The 27,113-nt window shown below is 45.8% G+C and overlaps 1 protein-coding gene across 2 annotated transcripts in view; it reads left to right on the forward strand.

The window, feature by feature from the left end:
- The first annotated feature begins 3,748 nt into the window (after window positions 1-3,748).
- Window positions 3,749-27,113, forward strand: part of LOC119394319 (serine protease 30) — a 179,311-nt gene continuing 155,946 nt past the window's right edge. The window contains exon 1 of one of the 2 annotated variants that reach the window (XM_049415743.1): window positions 3,749-4,049. The gene's annotated coding sequence lies outside the window, so the exon portion shown is untranslated. The remainder of the gene's footprint in view (window positions 4,050-27,113) is intronic. The other variant, XM_049415742.1, reaches the window with a different exon arrangement.

The following is a 27,113-nucleotide window of genomic DNA, read 5'->3' on the forward strand; positions in this document are numbered from 1 at the left end:
TGTTATATTGCATGGTGGGAGAGCGAAATAGCGACCGGCCATCACACAATGCGAATTACGTAACTGGTGAGCCGTTTAAAGCTTCCAACCCATTACAAAGGGCTGAGCAACAATTCTTCATCGTAATCAGTCGTCACGTCAACAAAGTGCACATAATGCCTTACAGATGTGTAGCTGGTACCTCGTTTCTGCGCAGAATGACGAATAATGGCGTTGTGAGTGCTTCCCAACTTCACAAAAAATGTGATTTATGGCTTAGTGGGTACCTTGCCAGTTTACTTGTATTAGTAGCCCCAAGAGAGTTTACAACGAGCTCTAGAAATGCCGCTCTTCCAGCTTTCGCTGTGACTATGCTGCGCTTTCCGTGCAGGCCTGGCGTTTTTTCGTAGGGTCTTATCATTCAAAAAAATAAAAATAAAACTAATGTAAACACTGCTGTATAATATGTCCCAGAAGTGTCTAAAGATTCATGAGGAACAACGTAATGAAGGGCTCCAGAGAGGCATGTGCTAAAACAATATAGATAATTGTTTCGAAATAGAAGTTCATCAACAGACATCATTCCTAGCATACCAACAAAAGCTACGGGAACATCACTCCCAATAGCACTACATTTACCATCTTTTTTTGTTGTTGTTGCTATAGTTCTTAACTCTGGCGCCCTACTTGCCTCTCCTATATGGTACAGCACTTAGCTCCGTCTATTCCTGCCTGTGTACTTCGTGCACCTACGTTACGTGCGCTTCCATGACCCATGGCATGACATCATTGTAGTGGTGCCGTTTAGATCATAATTACAGGTGTACAGGTGCAGAAAAAATATCGAGGTTGTAATGAGCATGTTGTAAGACTGCCCAGACTCAAGAACGAAGAAAAACAGGGATAATGGCTTCATACAAATGAGGACGATAAAGTACGTTAATAAAAGTGCTTGCAAGGCCAGTATTACTGTTCATCTACGTACCTCTGCCTAAGCAAAGCTCACAGAACAAAAAATGGCCAAGCTTGCATTAAGTCGCGCAAGGCTTGAAACATCGAAGCTGGATGATTCTGAAGTCTAATCTGGTTGCTTCTAGGTTGTTTCTAGGCTTCATCTAGGTTGTTTCTAGGTGGCTTCTAGGTTGTTGATAGCCTTCAGTTAGGTGATGCTAGGTTGTTTCTAGGTTGTTTCTAGGTTGCTTCTAGGTTGCTTCTAGGTTGCTTCTACTTTGTTGCTAGGCTTTAGCTAGGGGATGCTAGGTTGTTTCTAGGTTGCTTCTAGGTTGCTTCTAGGTTGTTTCCAGGTTGCTTCTACTTTGTTGCTAGGCTTTAGCTAGGGGATGCTAGGTTGTTTCTAGGTTGCTTCTAGGTTGCTTCTACTTTGTTGCTAGGCTTTAGCTAGGGGATGCTAGGTTGTTTCTAGGTTGCTTCTAGGTTGCTTCTAGGTTGTTTCCAGGTTGCTTCTACTTTGTTGCTAGGCTTTAGCTAGGGGATGCTAGGTTGTTTCTAGGTTGCTTCTAGGTTGCTTCTAGGTTGTTTCCAGGTTTCTTCTACTTTGTTGCTAGGCTTTAGCTAGGGGATGCTAGGTTGTTTCTAGGTTGTTTCTAGGTTGCTTCTAGGTTGCTTCTAGGTTGCTTCTACTTTGTTGCTAGGCTTTAGCTAGGGGATGCTAGGTTGTTTCTAGGTTGCTTCTAGGTTGCTTCTGGGTTGCTTCTACTTTGTTGCTAGGCTTTAGCTAGGGGATGCTAGGTTGTTTCTAGGTTGCTTCTAGGTTGCTTCTAGGTTGTTTCCAGGTTGCTTCTACTTTGTTGCTAGGCTTTAGCTAGGGGATGCTAGGTTGTTTCTAGGTTGCTTCTAGGTTGCTTCTAGGTTGTTTCCAGGTTGCTTCTACTTTGTTGCTAGGCTTTAGCTAGGGGATGCTAGGTTGTTTCTAGGTTGTTTCTAGGTTGCTTCTAGGTTGCTTCTAGGTTGCTTCTACTTTGTTGCTAGGCTTTAGCTAGGGGATGCTAGGTTGTTTCTAGGTTGCTTCTAGGTTGCTTCTAGGTTGCTTCTAGGTTGCTTCTACTTTGTTGCTAGGCTTTAGCTAGGGGATGCTAGGTTGTTTCTAGGTTGCTTCTAGGTTGCTTCTAGGTTGCTTCTAGGTTGTTTCCAGGTTGCTTCTACTTTGTTGCTAGGCTTTAGCTAGGGGATGCTAGGTTGTTTCTAGGTTGCTTTTCAGCTCAGCGTGGTTTGATTTAAACGATATACGTTCAGAGACATGACACGTATGCCCAAACTCCAGAGACAGAGACTCGCGCTGAAACCAAGCGTTCGCACCTCCCATAGAACTACGGACACGTCGTCGTTGGCGTAGGGCTTCCATCTCTTCGGGGTCTTCTCGCAGTCGCCTTTGCCTTTCCCGTTCCTTAATATTCTCTCGTAGTACGTACCGCTGAAGCACTCCGTACAGATGTTTCAGCGAATCTGGATCGTGCGGCCGCGGTGTTTATCACTGGGTTAATCCCGACGGTTTAATAAAGCTTTCCTCAATTACTGGTTGCGTCTGTGTAAAAATGTTGATTGGTGTTTGCCGCCCATCTGTTGCCTTCTTCATTTTTATTGGACCACCGGCGAGTAGTGGGATTGGCTCAATCTCTGTGGCACATATCCGTTATAGTTTTTTGTACACATCAAAGTTTTTACGGCCGGCTTAAACCGCTTCGCAGTTGATAAGGAATGCTAACGTCGGGGCTTCTGCAGCAACACAGGGCCGAACGTAAGTGCGCAATCTTCGTTACTGAGGTTTGGTCTGGATAGGAAGGAGGCCGCGAACATCATCAGGTCACCGCGGCTGCAACCGCGTGACGCTCCACTGCAAACCATTTCGAGGGAACGACGCCAGCCAACTGGGATCGTCGTGAGCAGGCAGCTCGGAAGTGTCCTGGTACGACCCGACTCCGACTGTCTCGCGTGCCAGTGCGCAACGGGGGGTCAAACAACGCAATAACGAGCGTAGGAAAAAAGAAAATAAGGCGAGATGGCAATAAAGCCAAGGAAACTGGGTGACCGCGAAGACCCTGCGCGCGACGTAATGCCAGTATGAAGGATGCTTAAGGATTCGGTATACCCTTAATCTCGTTCTACAGAGATCACAAGTAAGCGGAACATATCTGCAGAAGTGTTCCGCTTACCGAGTGGAACCGATGTTCAACGAGATCAAGAGTGTGGGCAGAGAATCATTGCTCGATGACGATGGAATGTGGAAGGTGAGGGAGGGGAAGTGGCGAACCACACGATATGGCCCGGTCTCCGTGGCGGCGAGAGTAGATCGGCGCGGATCAGCGAGAGAGAAAACGCCGGGCCGCGTATTACTACAGGAGACCCCATGCCTGCCCAGGTACACCTACCTACAGCGGCTGAACCTTTTCTTCTCCGCGGCAACCGGGAGGGCGGCGACACCGGAGAGCCGCGTCTGGATGGCTGGATGCAGGAGCCGCTCTCTCTCGCCCCTAGGGCTGTAGGTTGCGCTGTCCCGGTTTCCAGGCGGCTCCGCTCCGACGCCGTCTCCGCTGAGGCTCCCATTCCAGCGAGCGCTCAGCGCCGCTCGGCCGTGCGCGACTCGTTTGCACCCAGAGCGGGCGCCCCCCTCGGAGCATCAGCTGAAGCAGCAGCAGCAGCAGCAGCAGCAGCAGCAGCGCGGAGAGCAGGACCCTCAGCTGGCCCTCAGCTCAAGGACGCCGCTGTCGAATCCATCCACGCCTCCAGGACTGCGACTACTTTTACTCGGCGGCCGGTGGTGACCACGTCTCGGTGCAACGGAGGAGCGGCCACAGCTGTTTTCCTTCGGTCGGACGACCCCTTCCGCGTGCGGCCTTCCGTGCGAGGCTTCGGTTCGTGAGTGATCGGTGTGAACTGCTCTTGAAGAGAAGATAAAAAGAGTAAGAGGTTTTCGTCGTCGTTCTGTAGACGACGTGGTTGATGCCGGCGCCAGGGAGGACGCCGCGTTTCCGAACCCCATCGGCCCTGCCCGGCTCGGCGTTGTGCCCGCGTGTTGAACCGGAGTATATTGCCAGATCTGGATAACTGTCACGGTAAGTCTAGGGAACGATATTCTGGGCACTCTTCGGTGTTCTGAGAATTCGTTTCTGCTTATTTTTTTATATAGTCAGTGTGCGACTGCTTCCCTTGTGTCGGGGACACTAAAACAGATGACGTGGAGAGGTCGGCTTGGAATTTATTCTGAAATCTCTGATTGATATCTAATGAACGAAGAAAAGAAGACTGACAGTGAGGTATTTCAGCGAACTATTTTGTACACACTTTCCTTTTTAAAGTTCATGAAGCCTGTCGTAAAGATGTGAGAAATCATTACTTTCTCAACTGCTGTCTTCCTAGTCTGCAAACGACCGTCACGCAGTTATATATACTAACCGCGTATGTAATTTCGCGCCATCGAGTAGGAATGCCTTAATCTAATATTCTCGGTGGCACGCCGATGATTAATGTTACCCTATTATTAATTTTATCCGCCGTTCATTCATAACTCAATATTTCCTGAGAGGTGCTACCAAAGGCCAACAGTCAAAGGTGCAGACATATAAGTACCAGTATACCTGCATCGCGAAAACGCAATTTCACCATGATGCTTTCTGGAAAAACCATGTAATGGAAGAATTTGTCCACGCCTCAAGGAGCATGTTCTAGACCTTACAGTCTCACAAGTGGAGTTGGTCTTATACTTGTAGTATAAAGCATAAAAACGAATGGAATGCGTAGATACCACTTCGCATTTCCTTACGAGCGTTCTTGTGCCGTTCTCGTACGAAGGAAGGTCCACGTACATTCACACGGACATCATTGAAGAACTGTACCGAACACTCGGTTGTTTCATCCACCTTGCAGCATCACAAATGTAAATGTACTAGTTATAAGCATAGCAACAACAAATTACATTTCATAACTGTTACTGTTTTACCGCTTCGCAGCGTATTAACGGCATATGCAAATTTAAGAATATTTGTTGCAAATCGGTCGGTAGCCTGATTATCCACTGACGAACTTGGCATCAACTACGCACGCGCTGTCCATAAGTTATCAGTGATGTGTGTTTAGATTCCACATATACCTCTGTCATGGCATATCCACGGTAAACAGGCAGCCGTGGATATGTTCTTGAGGGCAATGTTGTTTTACAGCTTTATGTTAAAGTGCTCAAGGGTGCACTCTGTAGTAGTCTTATCACTTCCGAGAGCACTGCAAAGTATTCCTTACTGCGAAGAGTGCTCAAGCATTAGCTCCTCCCGTTATTAATGGACGAAATGCTCATTATGGAGTTTGACAAATCTTTATCATTTGATCTTCATGCAACGGCGTAACAAGCACCAGAAAAGGAACCAGGATGCAGATTTAGTAACACAGATTAGAAGAGTCTATCGTGAAGAAACTGTGACTTTTCTGGATGGTATCATATTAATGTTTTTTTTTTTCTATGGCTAATCGTACAAATAGTGTTCGCTACGATGTTAACAATGCAGGTGATTTCTACGGAGCCTGGGAATTGTGAACTAGATTACGGTGTTGCTTATTCCTGTCAACATTGATCACTGCACTAGCAGAACAAAGAAATGACGGAACGTTACAGGTCACACTGTTATGTCGCACTATGGCACCGAAAATTAAGAAAGTCGATATGAACAAAACGAACACATCGCAAAAATAATAATAAAATAAGGGAAGAGTACAGCATGAAACTTCATATGGTTCGAGGAGTGCCCAAAGCTCCCAAGACACATCTACGCGCGACCATACGCACATCTTGTCAATTGTTACTAGGAGTGCGATGAGCGTGTTGTCCTTCATTTGGCGATGAAGAAAAAAGCTTTTTTTATAGCGTTGAGATATGTGTCTCTGTAATATGCTTGCGCATGTGTTCCGGGTTTCGAAATGGGCTTTCGTAATATTGGTTAACTGTCTGGTACATATGACGTAGGTATATTTACCCATAGTTCTCACGATCCCCACCCATAGGGCAGCTCTGATATATGTAGGTTACTGTATGTTACACATATTACCAGATATTACACTGTATTACTGAATATTAATGAGCACTAACAGCGGATCATTTCAAACACGTGTACGTCATCCAGCCCAACCTCTCCGAACGAAAAAAGGGATGTCATACTGAATCGAAGCATGACAGTAATTGATGCATATAAACAAACCATGCATTTTTCTTCGTAGAAATAATACCGGTACTTTAAAGCACAACCATAGAAGTACAGTCTGCATTTGCCATAGCTCAGATTCAATAGGTGCCGTAGCGCGACCTACAGAACAACGGGAAAAAAGTGCGAGGAAAACGAAAAGTACATGTATTAAGCTATATTACGTTGTTTCAGCCAAACAAAATTATGCCAATGCATTATTCTTACAATCATTCGCGAAACACTTTTTACTGCTGGCTCTACCAAGTGAGCTACCCAGGAAGCTATAACAACTGAAAGCGCGAGGGCGAATTAATCGACAACTCGAAGCGCATGCTCACAGAATACTGCAAATAGGTTCTGCAGAATCCCGCAAGGTGGCGGAAGGTATAAGGAAGGGATTGACAACCACCCGTTTGTGGCATGAAGCCACAAGGAAATCCATATAGGACAATATGATCCCGATAGAACGCATAGATCGAGTAGAGAAGATGAAATTTTGAAGTTACTTACGTGAGACCATAATTAGTCTAAAAAATGATAGCAATTAAGCACCAAGCAAGAAAGATGTTTGTAGATAGTGCTTTAATTGATTTTTTTTCTGTGCAACATTTCAGAAACATTGCTACAGCATTTGTTAGTAGTTAATTCGATGTGCAAACGTCATGCGTTTACTTTCGTGTACCCAATTACGAGACGGAAACGCTCGATACCTCGTGTTTATTTCTCGGTCGAGCCGGCACACAGACGCCGACAACAAGGTCCTCCGCTCTTACACGACGCTAACATTCCGCGCGTTCCCGGCCAGAGCAGCTGCGAGCAAAGCGTCTATAACTGCGGCGAGCGTAGTGGCAAAAGTTCAAGGGAGCAGGTCTGTCGGAAGGGGAACCAGCTCACGGAGTCGTTGACACTGAAGCGAGACGGTGCGAGCCTGCGGGTGCCCCGCGTTGTGTAAGTGCACAAAGCCACGACGACTTCCGAAGGCCACTTCTACGCGGCAGTGGGCATGTCAAGTTGAAGGACCGGGAACGACGCCGTAGGAGACGTCCTTGGCCCATAACAACGACGTCGCGCCTTCTCTCGCAGTATTCGATTCACGGTTTATCGCAGCCGGGTGCTGGCATGTCCCAACGAACCGGCAACCGTGCCGCTGTTGCCTTTTGAACGATACCCGCGTGTGTCCACACAAAAGCCGGCCTAAACAGGACGCCGATGAGCGTTTGAAAGGACACTCAAAGAAGTGTAAAGCACTGCTGGGTTTGATAAGTACATTTAGATAATTAGAAATGACTCTTAAGGAGGGTCGTAGGTATCGTAGTCCAGCTGGATTTGTGCTTGTTAAGCAAACAGTTTTTTGCTTGGACTTGGCAATGTCTTTGATGATGAAGAAGATTGCCGTCATTTGCGTCCCCTTCGAAACGCGACGGCAGCATGTAGCTACCTAACCTGTTTGTTATAATTAGGAGTTATTTCATCGGTTGCAGCATATTGTCGCAGTCTAACGTTCTGAAACCGAGGATCTGATAAAATCTCGTCCTGTCGGTATGAAACACTGGTGGAAACATTGAAGGACCAAAGTGAAAAACATTTCGTGACGTTCCGGATCCCACACGGCAGCCTTGTTCACATTGAATCTTTGTGAACAAGGCTCCGGTATGGGAGTCGAAACGTGAGTAAATATTTTTCACCTGGGTCGGAGTCATTCAATGTTTCCACCATTCCAACATTCTATCTCTTTCTGATGTGAGCCCACGGCAGCGCCCTTTGCGGTGGAGGGACGAACCTCTTTCAGGTGTAGGATAGGGGGGAGGCGGCGCGTGATGTTTGGGCGAGTAAAAAAAGAGTGAAGCAGCGAGTTCTCAGGAGCAATTCCTCGAATATGGAGTTTGTTATGGCATTTGCCCCACACAAAGTTGACACGCGCGGTTGCACCATCTCTTCAAGATGCTTTGCAAGAGGGTGCCCGAAATTTCAGCCTAAGCGTGATCTCGAAAGCTTCTAAAGCAAGGAGCGGAAATGAAAGTTTGGCGATAAATGCAACCATAGCTTTTTTTTTGTAGCGCTTGTCACTGATGACGATATATATATATAGAGAGAGATAATCTGTAATGACAATGCCGAAGAGGTTAGCCTGGTTTGTCACCTGGCTTGCTACTGCAGGTGTAGGGGTGATGGCTATGGTATATACAATAATCACATAGTCACACAAATAGTACGTACAGCCACAAACGCACATATATACACAAAAGACTCGTTCACAACCTTTGCTTAGGTGCAGCTTCAGTTTAACACTATTTAGCTGTCTATTTTGAGTGAGGATTAGGAAGAAGAAATAGTAGAGAAGGAAAGGCAGGGAGGTGAACCAGTTTAGTAAAACCGGTTTGCTACCCTACAACAGGAACAGAGTGGGGGAGATTTAAAGATGGAGAGGAAAGAGAGAGAGAAAGATAGCACACGATACAGCACACACACAGTCAGTCACTCTTGCGCGGTACGCAACATTACGGTCAAAAACCTCAGCAGTGCCTTCGTCGCCTTCAGCTGAGATGTCTTCTGTCGACGGCATGCAAGAACAGTTTCGACAGACATTTGTCTACTGTCAAGCTGCGCTAGAACGGACGCCAGTGACTGTCTGTGACAGTCGCACAGGATGTGGTGTAGCGTCTCTTTGCAACGACAGGCATCGCAAAGAGCGAGGATTAAATTCCGCAAGAAACTAACGGTACAGTCCACACAGCGCTCTTCGTAAACTGTTATACGCAGCAAACGCCACCCATGGGTACAGAGAGACAAGTTGGCGCGGTTTACCTGTGGTATATCTTTCAATACAGTCATTGTTGCTCTAAGCAGGAGCGCAGGTTATGCGAAACTATTTCTGTACTGCATGTAAGAAAAGCAAAATGTATGATGCACGTGGAGGGAGCGTCTTCACCGGCGGTTGCCTTTTAATGCACAGACTAAAAATGTGAGTGGAGGGCACCTCAGAAACGATGACGTCATGAGGAGGGCAGCGAGTGGCGTTGTAGGCATCGCACAACAACGGTGCACGAGTTGGGACGAATGGGAGACCGTTAAAAAGTTGCTAACGCTCAATGATCCGATCGATAATAATAATAATAATAATAATAATAATAATAATAATAATAATAATAATAATAATAATAATAATAATAATAATAATAATAATAATAATAAAATTAGACATCATCTCCCCCTACGGGCAACCATGGTGGGATGCGAAAGCATCGCGGGGGGTGCGCATCGAGTTTCCGTTTCTCTTATGTGACTTATGAGACGGTGGTTGTCGAGGCGTTTGAATTACCGCTTGCCGACGCTGACGTTTACGTTCGGCTTCCCGAGCCTTCCTCTGCTCCGCGGTGGTGGCGCTACCGCTGCAACTAGCGCCGACGTTGACGTTGTTCATGGCGTTTCGCACACCGCTGCACAGAGAGAGAATAGAGAGTTTTATTGCTGGGTTCCCGCGGGCTTGGGGGCGCGCGGGCCCTTGCGCTCTTTTGTATTCTCCGTGGATGCGGCTGGGAGTACGAAGGAACGCAAGAGCGTGCGTACGCAGGTGGCTTGGGGTCCCCAGCACTAAAACTCTCTAATGACGGAAGCACAGCGAACGCGGGCTTTCGAAGCCTCGCAGCTTCGAGAAGCTGAACGGTTGCCGGCGTTGCCGTTTAAGAGAAGCTGAACGGTTGCCGGCGTTGCCGTTTACGTTCAGCTTCGCAAACGTCCATAGCGCCGTTGCGAAGGAGAGTGCAACGGGAGCGAGCGCGCGCCGCATTATATACGAGCGCAGAGCCGTGGCGGAGAGAGAGAAACGGGAGAGGAGAAACGAAGCGGAGGCAGCGCTCACGCCACCTCCTCACACCTCCTCGCGCTCAGCGAGGAGAGGGGGAGAGTTGGCGCATGCGCAGTATGGATGCGGACGCCGCAGAACGGGCACTGCCCTGAGCATAAGATACTTTCGCATCTAATAATAATAATAATAATAATAATAATAATAATAATAATAATAATAATAATAATAATAATAATAATAATAATAATAATAATGACAACAATAATATTATTCATGAAAACTCAGGAGAACTTGCCCTATCGGAGAAATGGGCGCAAGCGAACCTTGGCTTGCCTGAGCTACTGCTTTTTTTTTATTTATTTTTCTTTCTTTCTTTAATATTGCGAAAAAAGAGTGGAGAAGGAATTTCTGTAAATACAGTGCAGTTTGTTGGGGCATTTCTCACTCACATAGTTGATAATAATAATATCTGGGGTTTTACGTCCCAAAACCAAGATATGATTATGAGAGACGCCGTAGTGGAGGGCTCCGGAAATTTCGACCATCTGGTGTTCTTTAACGTGCACCTTTAACGTACACGGGCCTCTACCATTTCGCCTCCATCGAAATGCGACCGCCGCGGCCGGGATTGAACCCGCGACTCACATAGTTGAGAGGCGCGGTTACCCGATCTATTCACGATGCTTTGCGAGAGAGTGCCAGAAATGTCAGCCTCAGCGTGATGCGGAAAGCTTCTAAAGCAAGAGGCGGTAACGAAGGTTTGGTGATAAATGCCACCATAACTTTTTTTTTTTTTTGTGTGTGGCAAAAGCCTATCATGACGAGATATAGATTTTTTTTTCGGGAGCTTCTGCTTGGGACTAGTTAGCTGTCTATTTTAAGCAATCATTACACTCTGCAAGGAAATAACAGTACGCTCAACACAGCACTTTGCAAAAACTGTCAAAAACACGAAAAGCATGCCTTGAAATCTGTGACGTAACAGAGACGTAGGACGTAGCAGTATTGTACGAGTGCGAAATTAAAAAATGCGAACCTTTGACGTTGACTTTCCCTGATAGATCTCGACGTTAGGAATGCCTACAGCAAAATATAGTTTGCAAATATCGCTTCGCTGGGGCGGACTGGTTTCTCGCTGCTATTTTGTTATGCTGTATCGATAAATGAGAAAATGGGACACTAAAGCACGTTTCCTACCGCGCGCAAACTGGTAAACCAGAAAAGACACAAAAGCGAATGGTAGGGCGGGAGCGGCGTCCTTTTCGACTTCCTGCACTAGTTCGGGCCTATAGTTAATGGTTTAGCCATAACAGAGTGACAATGACTCCTTGAAGTTCCCGCACTAGCTCGGCCCTATATATAGTGGTTGCTCAATAAACAGGGATTAAAGAGCATTTGATAGGCATTAATGCTCCAATAAGGTGCGTAGCCAGGAAATATTTTCATGAGGGGAGGGGAGGGGAGGGGGGCGCACTTTCCGAGGGCCGCAAATAGTTGAGTGGGATACTCAAGTATCTGTAATTATTACACAGAAGAAAACGAAGCATTTAAATTATATGTATGTATTATTGCATTTTATACGCCCGATAGGTCCCACTATATTTGATCAAATATAAAAATACGTTATTGAATATAAACGTCCGATGTTGGAACCACCTTCCCGTAAGCGTCGCCGCCATTGAATACCATCAACTTTTTTAAAACAACGCTAGCTAATATTGTATAGTTAGGAGCCTAACAACAAATATATTTCTTTTTCTTTTTTTCCTACGTTTCTTGTTTGTTTGTACTTGTATTCTTTTACACACTCCCATCTGTAATGCCTGTGGCCCTGAGAGTATCAATAAATAAAATGAAACGAAAGAACTCTCTGCCTCCTACCCCGCCAAAACTTTGAGGCGCCCCGCTTCCGGCTATAAGCCTGAATTCAACCAATCTTCGGACGCTTCATCCGATGTAGATGTATTAACGCGACAGTGTTATAGGACTACTAAAAACTACGCAAATGTTGCTAGTCTGCACTTGTGCGAGTGTCTCACTTGTCCCTGCTTATTTTGCGTAGTTTTTAGTAGTAATGGAGTACCAACTCGCCCAACGCTCAGTCCTTTTAAAGTGTTATAGGAGCTCGTTTCGCAGAAATTCCGGTGTCTGTGTCGGCGTCGTTGGTTATGAGCGAAAACTCGAGAAAGATGCAAATAAAATAAATCATAAAAAACTTATGTTCGACTGAGGATCGAACCCATGCCTTCTGGCGTGACAAGCAGGTGTTTTACAACAGAGCCACGCCATTGCTTGAAACGGCACCGGAAGAAAACGCTATATGAATGTCATGTAGTAGGAGGAGTCTCCTTAACGCATCTAATATAACTCTAAATATCTGAAGTCACGGTGAAGGAACTACGGCACGTTGCGAATCATAATCCGAGAAATAATTTGCCACTAATAATGGACGCATTTTTCCGACGAATGCACGAAATCACTTTCTTTGAGTAATATTTAACAAACAAAATCTGAATTACACCATGACGGAAGCATCCGGGGAAACGTTTTGAGGAAACTGAATAGGCGACAGGTTTGAGTACAAGTCACCGCGGAGACGGTTGCTTTCCTATTGTACTTATGGTTCGATAGTTGAATATAGTTCAATAAACCGTGCAACCTTTCCGTGAGCGAAATAGGCGAGTAATAAAATAATTTCCGGAAGGCAAGCAGTCTCTAAATAGAGGTCTCATATTCAATTTATCTAAATGTGCTACGTGAACGAAGTGACGATTTCCATTAAAAGCAAAATGTTTTAACACGGGAGCATCGGAATGAGCCCTTAAGCGCAGTTTCACATTACTACAGTTTATGCACAAGATTGTGGCCCCGGAGTAGGCTTGCATGTCTTAACTGTAAGAACGGTTCGAGCAGCAAGCGAATGCTGGAGTTATTTTGTATATTTGTGTGCGTTTTCATTGTATCAGTGTTAACATTTTTATGACTGCTTAGAGAAGCCTCGTGGTGATAGTGTATGAATAAAAGGCAAAATTGATTTCCAGAAGTGTTGAAAGGCGGGCAAGTTGGTATAGGTTCATACTGAAAATTGGCAGCGCAAACAAACGGGACACAGAAGAGGAACACAAACAGGCGCAGTCTGCGCCTGTTTGTGTTCCTCTTCTGTGTCCCGTTTGTTTGCGCTGCCAATTTTCAGTATGAAAATTGATTTCTTCGTCTACGATATGATTGGGGCCACCTCGTCAGTATGATCCTGTGTCACGCATACTACAATAAACAGAGACCACGGCAAGTCCATAAATTATCAAAAGGCTTCTAAACCGGGGATCTGTGGATAATTCAGTGTCTAAGCAATAGAATTTGACTTCGTTAACGCCTTGTAGCCTTCCTTAGGGAGGTCTCCCTTAGGGCTTTCCAGTGTTGGCGGTAACGCGTTACAAGTAACGGCGTTACCGGTAACGCGTTACTTTTTTCAGTAACTTAGTAACGTACTCATTACTATTTCGGAACTGTAACGGGTAACGTACTTACGTTACCATTTTTCGGTAACGCGAGGTGTGACGTTACTCGTTACTTTTTATTCCAATGATCTCAAGAACTTTACACAAGAGAGAGAGAGAGAGAGAATTTATTTGAAGGGCAGAGAGGTCGGCCTGAGCTAGTGCGCTCTAGCCTGCTACTCTGCACAGGGGAAAAGGGAAAGGGGAAAAAAGGAGTGATGAGGGGTGATGATGGGGAGAGGAAAGAGTTATGCGTATATACAATAATACAATAACCACGTGACCTAGTGGTTTCGCTATAGTCTTGTGTCCAGTTCTGTGCTCTTGAGAAAATCTATCACAGCCTTGATAGCAGTTGGTGACTTTGTCTGGTCGCACATAGCTGACAAAATACCCGTCTCACTTAGTGTTGCCACACCTATTTTGTGACTGCCCACTTTACGTGTCGCAACTTTACACAAAATTTTTTCCTGTCGTATAGGAGCTAGTTTCCCGAAGCTCTCCCCGATGTTATTTCATCGCAGTGGCAGACTGCTGCCGGCCCGCCAACCGTTGACAAAGCGACCACGCGCGGGGTCCTTTGCAGCGCGGGGAAGATTGCATTTGGGAGCAAATTTTCGAAATTTCCTAAATGGATCTGTTAGATGAATCGAAGCGAAATGCGGTCCTCGTAACCGTCAAAAGCCAGCTGTCGAGATTTTCTTGGCTTGCGGAGATCAAGACTGAGATATAGCTGGCTGCCTTAGCTCAACGATGACTTCTTCGGAAATGCGTTCTCAACAACATCGCCACCTGTGGATGAACGACTGTCTCGGTACCTTTGGTGCATCATTACATCGCGCTGAGTGGGTTCAAGGAAAGCCCGCGCGTTCACCAGCTTTTTCTGAAAGTGAATACAGGAGTACCACAAAGCGTGTCCGTCGAGCGCCTATTTAGCGTAGCTGCGGAGGTATTCACCAAGAAACGAGGCAAGCTATCCAATGACAGCTTTGAAATGCAACTGCTTCTTACATTCAGAAAGTTGCAATTACATTAGAAAGTTGTTCGTGCAATACTTTGACACTCCTTATGAACTTCGTTTCCAAAATTAGTCTGGCGTCTTGCTATCTGTAGCTGCGATTAGCTTTCTGGCTATTGAATACCTGAGGAAGCAAGGCTGACCCTGAACAGCTTCACGTACACAGTCGCAATTTTTTGCGGTAATTATGCAGGTTAATTCGAAAAAAAATTGCGCGCAAATACTTTTTGTTGGATTCCCATTTAAGCATTTTTTGTTGCTACAAGTTTGCGCATTAATTTTGTTAGTATAAGCACGCCGTTATAAATGCTGCAGGCTTGTTAATTGATGTTTGCTTTGAGTAGAGCGCTGATGGTGACATCGATCGTCTTATATTTAATGTCACAGTGAGAAAAATGCCCTTACAATCTACCACATCGTTTGAAGCCATCAAATATAACTGTGCAGGCTGCTTCAGGCCACTATATACAGTATTGCCAAGGAACGGCACATTTGTGCAAATTATTCTCGTTAAATCAGTACTTTGGGCTTTATAAAATTGTTATTGTGGGTGCCTGCAGCGAAGATGCAATGATTAAAATTTCTCATTATGGAGTAACGGCAGAAGTAACGTCCGTTACTTTTTTTGGTAACGGTAACGGTAACGCGTTAACTTTTTTTATGGGTAACGCAGGGCGGTAACGCGTTCCTTTTTTGTTAGCGTAACGAGTAACGTATTTAGTTACTTTTTTTCGGTAACGCATACAACACTGGGGCTTTCTAACGAGGGTAAGTTCCAACAAACACGTGCATGAAAACTTGTTCCATGGAACACCGCTCGCTCGATTACTGATTATCAGAACACCCTCGGAGCACCTTTTACTAGCTACCGCAGACGTGGAAAGACGAGATGCATTAGTCCGCAAGAGCATCAGCCCTCTCCTTCTCTCGGCCTGCTTCGTGCGATCCCATCCCATTTGGCGCCGATGATTTCAATCACCGTAGTAGTGTGCCGGGTAAACATTGCACTACGCGAGACCGGTATACAACGAGCGAGACTGAGCCGCAGCCATCGAGGTCTTGCCATTCATTGCTTCTTTCCTTGCTTTCTTTAGTTCCTACGCAACAGGGTCGAAGCCTTGATCGGCACGTGCCGTTTATATCTCGTCCCCGCTCGTTACCTCCACTGCTGCCGTCGCTGCGTCTCCAGAATCCCATTGGCCGACAAACACGCGGAATCGGCATATACTCACGGAGTGCTCTCGAAATAGCAAATCAAGAAACGCGCAGATACGGCAAGCGCCAGCAAGAACGAACCCGTGCGTGCAGCCAGCGCCGAGCTGCAGGACGAGAGACCGGGAGCCTTAACGTTGCTTTTCGCGTTAGGCGGCCCGCGTGCGCTCCAGCTTCACGCAGCGGTCTACTTTATCCGCCACCGCGGCAACAACGCGGGAAGCAGCCGCCGCCGTTGCAAGCACGTTTCTTTGCTGCTTGTTTGCACCGCTCGTGGCCCTCTCCCGCTGGACGAGTTTTAGCGGAATCGGAATGCCGTTGCCGCCGCTGCCGCTGCTCAGGCGTCGTAGTCGTCGCCACTATGCATATACGCTGCGCGCGAACGCGAGGGATTGTGTCTCGCATGCGTGGCGCCGGCGCCATGTGGGTCAGTATCCCCGCGCGCCAGCCCATGTGTGGGTCAGTATACCGATCCGCTTGCTTGTCCGGCAGGTCAGCGCCAAGATTTGCCTATGGCGCACTGGTCGCGCTGGCCGGGTGGCTGACCGCTAACCGACCGCTCGCAGGCGCCACACCGAAAAGCGGGTTGTGCTCGGGAAAAAGAGGAGATGCATGTGACGCTCGTGTCTTCGTCCGTGAGTGCTCGCATTTAAGATGATCTCTCCGAGGTTCACGGGTCAGGGAACTGCGAAGTACGCTGCTTGATACTCTAGCGCACCTTTCTCTCGTACACTTTATATCTCGACGGCTGGCGCTGAGGTCTGTAATTCTTTTGTTTCCCTTCTCCAGTCGTAATTACGCGGGCGTTGCGTCGGTCGTGCGTGCGTGCATCACGGTGCAACGACTCCACTGTTATGCACTTAACGCTCACTGTGATACCGTTAAGCTGCGTTTTACCGAGTTGCTACATCACCACGTGGATAAAAGTGTTTATGCGCTCCTTAACCTCATTATATAGACTTTGTAATCACGCTGCTGAAGGTGGTTGCCAAGCAGAATGACACTATTTGCTTCGTTATTTTGTGACTGACCACCAAAGCACTAGTCAGCGCGATAGTGACAGACTGATTTTGTTTTAATCGATGACGTGAGTACGCTGTGGAGTTGCTTTCATCGCGTATCACCCGAAGGTGTACAAGCTTCGTGAAATCAACCTATACGTATCAACTGGTTGCATACATGAAACTAGTTGATTGGTCGGTAGAACGTAAAATGGCCACTTGGCTACCGTGTTCATATCTATTGAAGAAATAAGCAAACACTTAAAAATGAGAATACATCTAATGTAGCAGTAGAGCTATGTCTTGATAAATTCAACTCGGCGCCTAAAGTCATACTGCTGCCACCGGATGCGCTATATATAGTTCAACGTGAAGCACAAATTATGGCAATTAAAGAAATGATTTGATGTACTTTAGTAGGCTACAAAACAGCGCAATAAAGAGAAAATAAAAATGTAATGCCTTGAGGCCCAAGTGCATGTGCTCTGACGAACTCATTTTTTGCTGTCCTTCACTTATTAGTATAAATTAAAAATGCAGGAAACCAGTGACAATATCACGCTGGCTTCTCCCCAACAATGAAGTGCTGCATAAATAAAAAAAATGTGGCTTTAGACGTGGATATTTTAAGATGTAGTAGTTCGTTAGAATTAGGACAGTAAATTGCAATGCAGAAAATCGTAACATGTGAAATAGATCCCCATCCACAAGGTGTCAGATATAGACCACAAAAAACGGCAAACCAACATTCACAGACACTAAGTGGACATCCTGTATGTAGATGAAAGAAAAAAGGTCCCATTTCAAAGTTCACTTTACGAAATGAATGGTGTACGCAGTGACATTTGCGCTATAGCCTCACGCGCACTTGAAGGTCGAAGATATCCGTCACCTTCAGGTTAATCTCTAAACTATGCGCCGCTAAAAGGAATCTTCATACCTATTGTTCTACTTATTGTAGGTGGTTGCGCAATTATACAGTCATGCGAAAAGAGCGTTCCACTAAAAAATCAAGAAAGATAATTCTCACTAAGAAAGAAATAGTAGAGAAGGAAAGGCAGGGAGGTTAACCAGTTTAAGAAAACCGGTTTGCTACCCTACACATGGGGACAGGGTGGGGGAGATTGAAAGTAGGAGAGGAAAGAGAGAGAAAAAGATAGCACATGACACAGCACACACAGACTCAGTCACAGTCGGTCACTCCTGCGTGGTACGCGACATTACTGTCACAGCCACTTGTCCAAGTCCGCTCCTCTTAAAAACCTGAGCAGCGCATTCGTTGCCTTCAGCTGTGATGTATTTTGTTGAAGACATGCAAGAACTGTTTCAACAGACATTTGTCCACTGTCAAGACGCGCTAGAACGGACGCCCGTGACTGCCTCTAAACATTATATGCCGGACAGTCGCACAGGACGTGGTGTAGCGTCTCCTCGCAGCGACAGACATCGCAAAGAGCGTTGTCGGCCATTCCAATCCGAAAGGAATAGGACTTCGTAAATTCCACGCCTAGCCACAAGCGATAAAGCAGTGTGGCCTCTCTTCGGCGGAGTCCAGTTGGCATAGAGAGATGCATCAAAGAGGACAGGTGGCGTTGACGATTGGTCCGGTTGGTTCGGCTGCTTGGTAGGCACCATAGAGCGAGCGTTATCTCATGTGCAAGCCCTCGAAGACTGCTGGCAGCGTCAGACCTTGAAAGTCGGATGGTATCTTTGTGTGCTTTCATGAGCTACCCGAGCGGCATTATCGGCGTGTTCGTTCCCTATGACGCCGCAGTGACTTGGCAGCCACTGAAACGTCAGGTGGTGCCCTTTCTCATGTGAAGTATGGAGAAGAGATCAAATTTCGAATACGAGCTGTTCGTATGGCCCGCGACGCAGTGCAGATAGCACAGATTGTAGGGCTCATTTTGAGTCGCTGAAGATAGGCCATTGTTGGGGTGGTTCCCGATTGACCAAACAAAGTGCAGCGCACAGAGCAGCTAGTTCCGCAGCTGTCGACGTCGTGGAGTGGTCAGTCCTAAAGCTGATGGTAATGCTCTTGCTGGGACAACCACCGCACCGGACGAACACTGGATTTTTGTGCAACCATCTGTATATATATGTACACTGTACGCGCACCTCTCTTGCAAAAGAAGCAGACATAGTTGTTTCAGCACAGGTGACGACAGCTCAGATATATTTTCGGATCCCTGGCACACTGAGTTGCACTGTGGGTCGAATAAAACACGAAGGGGGCATCGGGTGGTTTAGATGCAGTGGTGAAGCCCGAGGGAAGTTTGTCGTTGTACTTGACGATAGTTTTAGAGAATGATGCTCGGCGCCTCTCTGAAGGCAGCGTTGCAAGGTGATGACAGGGAGCACGTGCAAAATGTCTGACGTGTGTTCTCAGGACTTCCACCGTAATGTGAGTTTGCATTGGATGGTCACGAGCAATCGCAATAGTTGCCTCTGTTGAACTCACACTAAACGCGCTTGTTTGGGAACGTAGGTAACCGAAACACATAACGGTCCCTGTAATAATAAACAACATACGGAAGGCAGCAACTGCCTGCGGCATGGGAGAACGCACACAAACGTGCAATTACCAGGTTTCGAGGCCTGTTGCCTTTAGAATCGCCCCTCGCTTGCGGGCAGCGGAATATCCTTGCCGGCACTCTACAATCAACATGGTAGCGCCTCTGTTTCAAAAGGTTATCCAGGACTCTTAAGCAGAGCGTGCGAAATATTGCAGTTCTCGCGACTACAGCATAGTGGCCAACAGGAAAAACAACACGCTGCGGAACGACCTGGCGCTATTTGTGACGTCAGCCACCTACATAAACGTTATGCGCGGCGTTTCGCCGCGCCCAGTTACGTTGGAGTAGGAGATTAAGAAAATCTCGGCGAAAACTGTAATTGTGTGGGGCTGGTGCGCCGTGTTGATGCCTTTTTTTTTTCCTTCTTTTTTGCCTTTTCCTCAAGATTATTTTCTAATAGAAAATTTCATTTTTGTTCGCACGCGGAAAAAAGCGGTTTGAGTTTATCTTAATTGTACCGGCTTATCGTGGGACCTTGATTTCGAGAGTGGCGGATGCGTTCCAGCAAGAGCGAAATGCAAAGACGTCATTTGAATATTGCAGCGTAACTTTTGTGTCTGCATCTGCACTTGCACACTGCGTCCGTATAGTATACTACTTCGTCCCGATTTGTATTCGTTTGTAGAAATTGTAATGAATGTCACGAATTCTAATATCACCATCATAAAACTTAATGAGAACTAACAGACAATAATGTCAAGGAAAGTATAGGGGATGTTATTAGTAGTAAATGTAATGTAAATGTGAAGAAAGAAAAGTGGACGAAAAGATAACTTGCCACGGGCAGGGACCGAACATGCGACCTTCGAATAACGCGTCCGATGCTCTACCGACTGAGCTACCGCGGCGGCCATCCCCCCGTCCACTTTATAGGGTATATATGTGCATTTTAAACGTGGAGTGTCAGTCAGCGCCGCCAGAGCCATGACGGCGAGTGTGGAACACTCTTTTTCTGCTATTTGGCGCCACGCAGTACGTGAACTTATTACGAGCTGGCAGTTGACCAATAATCCCTCGCATACTACCTGACGGCATCAAGTCTGCCAGAACGAGACCCTCGCTATGAATGAAGGAAAGTGGAAATTTTAAGGGCTCGTTTTTCTTTGTTATACACAATATTAATGAGAACTAACAGAGAATAATGCCAAGGAAAGTATAGGGGATGTTATTAGTAGTAAATGTAATGTAAATATGAAGAAAGAAAAGTGTATAACAAAGAAAAACGAGCCATCATAAAACTTCACACTCAACTGACACCCATGCGGTTCAAGCGAAAAATCAAGAACATCAGTGCAGTATCGTGGGTTTAATGTCATAGGTCGGCTGGACTGCCAACTCAGTCACTACACGAAATTTACGCCTGGAAATGCGTACTTTTCTTCTGCCATTTCTAACATAAATACCAAGTAGGCGCACGACGCCGTATCGAAGAATTTATAAAACTCTATGAAAAAGCACACAAGCATACCGCGGCGGCGTACCTCAACGCCCATAGCGAATCTTTGGTTCGTATGACATCGCCTATCATTTTTATCTTCCCTCCTGTGCTGTGCTACGTGCCACATACCTGCCCTCTTTAAAAAATAGCTCCGCTTTTATTTTACGCTTTCCCGATTAAAGAAGCAACAAAAAGTAAGCACGCCAATGGAAGACTGATTTTGGAAGTTGCTTCTGTTAGTGTGAGTTGGACTTTTGTTGGTTGTATAGAAAGACAAAATTTTATGTAAGTCTTACGTAGTTTTCTTGCCTAGAAGAGATATGCAGTGGGTAACTCCCTACTAGTATAAACGGTGGCATCTTGTAGATATAACTTCAAGGATTGGCCCATATACTTCACCACGATTGTTTAACACGGGGATGCGACTTCGCTTTTTTACACGGGTGCAGCGACGACACGGAGCACTTACCAAATCCTTCCAGGGCTTCTGCGAGGAGGATGCTTCGCATCGTGCGAAAAGGAAGGCCTCTCTATCAGTGTGCACTCTATGTGATGTTTCCTGAAGGAAACAAAAAGGAGACGCCAACAAAGGGTGTTACGACCTGCGAACCAGAGTGAATGACTGCCGCAATCAGCGCTTATGGCGGAAGTGCTTGCCTCCTGAAATTTATTGCCGACCCAGGTTCAAAATCTGAATTTCACCTGCATTAACCGGGTGGCAATATACCTGCCAGTAAGTTAGCATTTAAGATGTAAAACTTGCGCTTGCTTTTAATATTATATCGAATGTCTTTACGAAGGTTCATTATCTGTTTCTGTATATTTTTTCGGTCATTCAGTAATTACACTTAGCCTATATTCATGAAGCACCAAACCAATGAAAATGTACTTAAATTTTGCAAGCGCAAATTATAAATTCTTCTGGATTCAAGTGCCTACAGCACTTTCCTAATAAACAGAACGGTGAAGGCTATACATCGGTTGGTTCCCCTTAAAAGGTGCAGTCTCATTCAGCACAGCTGCTCGTAATTAAAGGCCGTCACTTAGTGTAAGATGAAATTCGGTCACACACTTATGTACAGTTGTACACAAGCAAGCATTATAATAAATCATTTAATTACAGTAATTCAGAATAATGTAACCACACAAAGACCGGAATGCGCCGCTGTAAACTGAAATTAGAAGGATCTTCTTCAGATTGCTGGCTAGAGAATATTAATTCCTGGATAGAAACATAGATATTTTCTCAGCAATAGATCTCCGAATTTTTTCAGATTGTTTTTCTTATTGCCCTTCTTGTTGCACAATGCTTCGCTAAGGAAACCATAATGAGTTCTCAAGGCACAAAACCGGTACGACGCGGTACCATAGACTAATTTCCGGTATACAAAGAGTTCCAAATATTGTTCACAATTTCTGATCGACACAGCGATAAATGCAACTTGACAAGTTCGCAATGCCTTTGCACTACGGCCTAATGAAACTCGAGCACAGTTCAACCATTCTATGAATTTTATGAACACCAATGAGCCCAACATGAACAAACAAACTAGTCATATAACATAAGTTCTCCTATTGCGGCATAAATAACTGCCAAGCGACTATGCGGTCATTATAAAGCATTTAAAAAACTGGAACCTCCTGCCAAACAGAGTAATCAGCTTTATCGTCAGTGGCGTGGGAGACATTATAGCTACAACCCACGTTGTTTAGAATGAAAAGGACAAGATGCGTTAGCTCATAAATAAAAGCAACAAACACAACTATGCGCTAACTGTGGCTACTAATTGAAGCAGCAATTGCGATGTTAGTACACGAGTACACCGTAACCATCTCTTCTACTACCAGCGAAATATAAGCTTCAAGAAAGCTATGTCTACTTTGCAGGGCGCGGAGCCCGCGCTAACACATTTCAGTGCCAGCAAAGATCTAGTGAAGCCATGATTCTGTTTCCAATATATTGTCCCGGGGTCGTGACGTTGACGAAGGCAGCAGTCGGCGTGTCCAAGATGAAGCTCTTTATTTGGCCGAATTTGCGGCCAGGAAACGGAAAGACAAACTACAGCAATGCACACTGTGCATTGACAGCGGCGAACAGGGCGTCGGCCGTCGATAATCTGATCTGCGGTAAGGCGCGTCGGTGTTTATACAGGCGGCATCGAAGGTTCTAGCGTTATTGCTGGCGCTTGCTAAAGCTCTCGAAAAAGCTTGACTATTCGTGTCCAGCGCCTAATATTGACAGAATGATCTCAGACAATCGTGAAGTTTCACGAAAATTCCGGCGCGGTCTGTGCCGAGCGTTGCTAGCAGCTATTGTTTGCGAAACTCGAATACATAAAAATAAAACAAGAAGCGAGCGTGGAAATATGCGCAAGATTTGCTGCCCCAGACATTTCTCTTTTTCTAATACAGGCATTCCGACAAGTCATCAGGAAGTACGGTTGCGTGCAGAAAACACTGCATGGGCACGTGTTTGAGTTCAACGTACGGCACGACGTTCTAAGATTTGTCTTGATCACTTCAGACGTACTTTTGACAGTGCGTGCGTGAAGGAGTTGGGAAGCAAGCGCATGCAGCAGCTGCGCTTGTTCAAGGTACAACCACCATCGAGGAAGGTAACTACGGAAAACCATCGTGGACGAAGAATCCAAATTTAGAATTCCTGAATAGAGGTAGAATATCAGAGACCGCCTTAATTCCATGTGATGCTTAAGTCCACCTCACCGTTCCAAGAAACGAAGATCAAGCATATATCAGCAGAAAGGTGTACACGCTTAATTGATTTATTTATTTATTTTTTTGTGGTTGAGTTGCAGTGAGCGTTGTCACGCCTAGCGAAATGCAACAGATTCGCGGCTGCATCAAGGCGTGCATGCACACATTTACCAGAGTTTGCTGCTTGTTGGGCTTGTTGTTATGTAGATTATGGGAAGCGTGCAAGCAGAACGTGAGAACCATTCGAGTTCCCACGAGAGCAGAATTCTCTTGGAAATGAAAAAGAAAGAAAAAACCACGAAAGAGATGGCGTACGCCACACTCGTACTTTTTTTCCCGTGCCTTAAGCAGTTCTCTTCCGGTACACGCGTTCAGCTGTGTGCAGAGTGTGTTCGATGCATGTTGTGCTCAGCCGAGAACCGGCTGCATCTCGCGAACATGGCGGTCCCCCCAATCACCTCCCCTTCACCTCCTACACGATTGAACTGGAAGGCTGCCCTGCTCGGCTGCTTGGCCTCGGAGAGCCAAAGAGCCCCCGTGGTCAGAGCCTGTCCCCCCGCGGAAGCCACAGGGGTCCCGGACTAGGGACCCCTCTAGAGTTTGTACAGGGTCGGCCCTTATGACCTCCCCTATCTCTCTCTTGTAAATAATCCCAATAAATGTTTTTCACCACCACTACCGTCTTGCCTTGTAGAGCGTTCCGACAATATTTCTACGGAGCTTATCATCTGGATTCTTCTGTTTAGACATCCCATCACTACACATAACCTCATCAAGTCATCTGTCGATCAACCCTTGCAGACAAAAGATATAATCACTCCAGAATTGGTTGCAGAAAGACAATCACGACTATGGTAACGTAAAGTTAAAGACAGGAGACGTTATATGTCGAACGTGTAATCAGTTTGTTGTCACAAGTCTTCGAGGAGAGTGATGTACTTTACGTGAGATGCTCATTTGCGCCGTCACCGCCGAAGACAGTGCACGCGGATATTTCAGATGCTCTGGATATCAAAGAAATCCAGAATAAAAACGAGTGTAAGGATCTCTGTTTGTGTGTGTGTGTGTTTGTGTGCGTGCGTAGTGTGTGTGTGTGTGTGTGTGTGTGTGTGTGTGTGTGTGTGTGTGTGTGTGTGTGTGTGTGTGTGTGTGTGTGTGTGTGTGTGTGTGTGTGCTGTGCGTGCGTGCGTGCGTGCGTGTTAGCGAATGGTAATACCTTTATGCGAGCAAATTAGAGAGACACACTCTTTCTTGACACATGTTGTGGTAGAGGATATGCCTTTGCTATTAAATCATAAGCATTTTTAGGGGCGAAGCTCCTTAAGGCGGCACCCGTTCGTCCCTCGTAGTCGTAGTCGTAGTCCGTAACCAGTCTTACGCTTTGACCTCCAAGGTGGTGCCGGTGGGAGATTTTTCCTGTGCGTTGTTGAACAATAAAAAATTCGCAGCGGTAGCTAAAAGCCGACTTCTTCTGTCTCTCATTCCCACTAGCAGCCATTCTTTACCTCCAAGGTAGTGCCTGGTGAGATTTCTCCTGTGCGTGATTAATCAATAACAATTTTGTTCAAAACGCTGTTGATTGATGAAATAAACCAATGAAAGACGCCAGATGTTTTGTAAAAGCAAAACGGAAGAACGCCAGATGTTTCTAAAGCAAGAGGAAAAGACGCCAGCTGCTTAACGAAAGACGCCAGATGTTTTCTAAAGCAATGGTTTTCTAAACAATGAAAATTCACAGCGTACATGTAAAATTAAAGTGAGCTGCAAGTCGTCATAACTCATCGAACCTTTAGTATAAACGCGCCCTATCTCACGTCGGTGATGATGTACTGGGCAGAATTCACGGAAGATTCACGGTTTACCGATGAACCTCCGCAGCTTCGCCCACTCATCATCATTCACTCCGTGGAAATGCTGCGATTTTTTAATTATTAAGAAGCTGGTTTTAAAGAAGAAGATACGTATATTGGATGCGTGGTATTTTGATAGGCATGAAGAACGCACAAACAAAGCATTACTGTCTTAAAATCTTGAACTGGGCTAATTGGTACGCATTCATTTTTTCGTTAGTGCAACGTTTACAAAGAAGAGAACAACGTTAAGTAATGAACATGACGTGCGCTGACTCGCAACTATAGATGTGACAGCAACGACATTTTACATGAAGGCATGGCACTTACCACAGTTAACACAATTTTCACTTGCTGATGTCATATTACTACCTTCTGAATCGTCCATCGCATTCGCAGGACGGGCGAATACAAGGGCAGGATCGGCATTCTGCGAGCAAGAGAGAAAATTAAAATGGTATCCTGAGACGTATGGACACTCTGGCGTCAACCATGGTACCTAGGTCTTAGAAACTTAGCGGACATGATATTCCAGTTCACATGGTGCGAGGTCAACGAAAGGGTGTGCGCATACACGTGCGCACAGGCGGGGCGCCCCCCCCCCCCCTATTCACCTAAGAGAGGGGGGGCGCAGTGTCAGTGCCATAAATTGACATAATTGGGAGGGGGGGCACTGCGAAGAATATTCGCCCCCCCCCTCCTGCAGGGGGACTCTGCGCACGCCTATGGGTGCAAGAGAACCACAGACTGATTTTCACATACAAGCGTGCAAAGTGCGCCGCGGCAAAAGATATTTGCAAAGCCTCAGTAAGACCTGAGAGAGAGAGAGAGAGAGAGAGAGAGAGAGTGCTCTTTATTGAAAGGCAGAGAATTTAGCCGGCGTGTGTAAATTCGCTGACTTGCTACTCTGCGTGGGGAAGGGCATTGGGGTCTGAAAGACATAAAGAAGACCTGTATCGCTCATGAATGTTCTTTCGTGGCGCTATTAAATAATCAGGGCACTATTACGGCCCAAGAACGTTGTACATCTCAAATCGTACTCCAAATTTCGAAAGTGTGTGTGTGTGTGTGTGTGTGTGTGTGTGTGTGTGTGTGTGTGTGTGTGTGTGCGCGTGCGTGCGTGCGTGCGTGCGTGCGTGTGTGTGTGTGTGCGTGCGTGCGTGCGTGCGTGTGTGTGTGTGTGTGTGTGTGTGTGTGTGTGTGTGTGTGTGTGTGTGTGTGTGTGTGTGTGTGTGTGTGTGTGTGTGTGTGTGTCACACATTGTAATTTTTTTTCAGGTATAAGCTTGTTATTAATACACGCAGAATACACAATACAAAAAGAATACACATAAACCTTGTAAAATCCGGGAATTTAATCAAATAACTAGATTTATGTCTATAACTCATTCCCATAAAACTTGTTATTTGTCTACTTTATCTTCATTACCCAAAAGCACGCGCTTCCGACCTCGGCAGGTGAGCTATAAATGAAGTGCTATTTCTTCACTTCAAGGAAAAAAGATTATTACCTGTTACTCTTTCTGGTGAGTCTTGAATTGTCACATCTATAACTCTTTCTAAGGATACTCGCAACACTCTTTTGGAGAGGTGCACCTCCCGTGACTCTTCTGTGAGAGTGTAAAAATATCCAAAAGAGAGTTTTTTCTTTTTTTTTTCTTTTTGCCGTCAGCGCGTATCTTTAAAGAGAGTTACGTACGTGACAAGTCATTACTCACCGAAAACAATAAGAGGAGTCTTCTTTTTTAATTACAGTTTAGCTATACACATTTTTTATGGGCGAGCGTTCAGGCGTCTGTCTGCCTTGTTGGTAGCACATAATTTGGATTGTGTAAGCG

Source organism: Rhipicephalus sanguineus, chromosome 5 (genome assembly GCF_013339695.2).
Source record: "Rhipicephalus sanguineus isolate Rsan-2018 chromosome 5, BIME_Rsan_1.4, whole genome shotgun sequence".
NCBI lineage: Eukaryota > Metazoa > Arthropoda > Arachnida > Ixodida > Ixodidae > Rhipicephalus > Rhipicephalus sanguineus.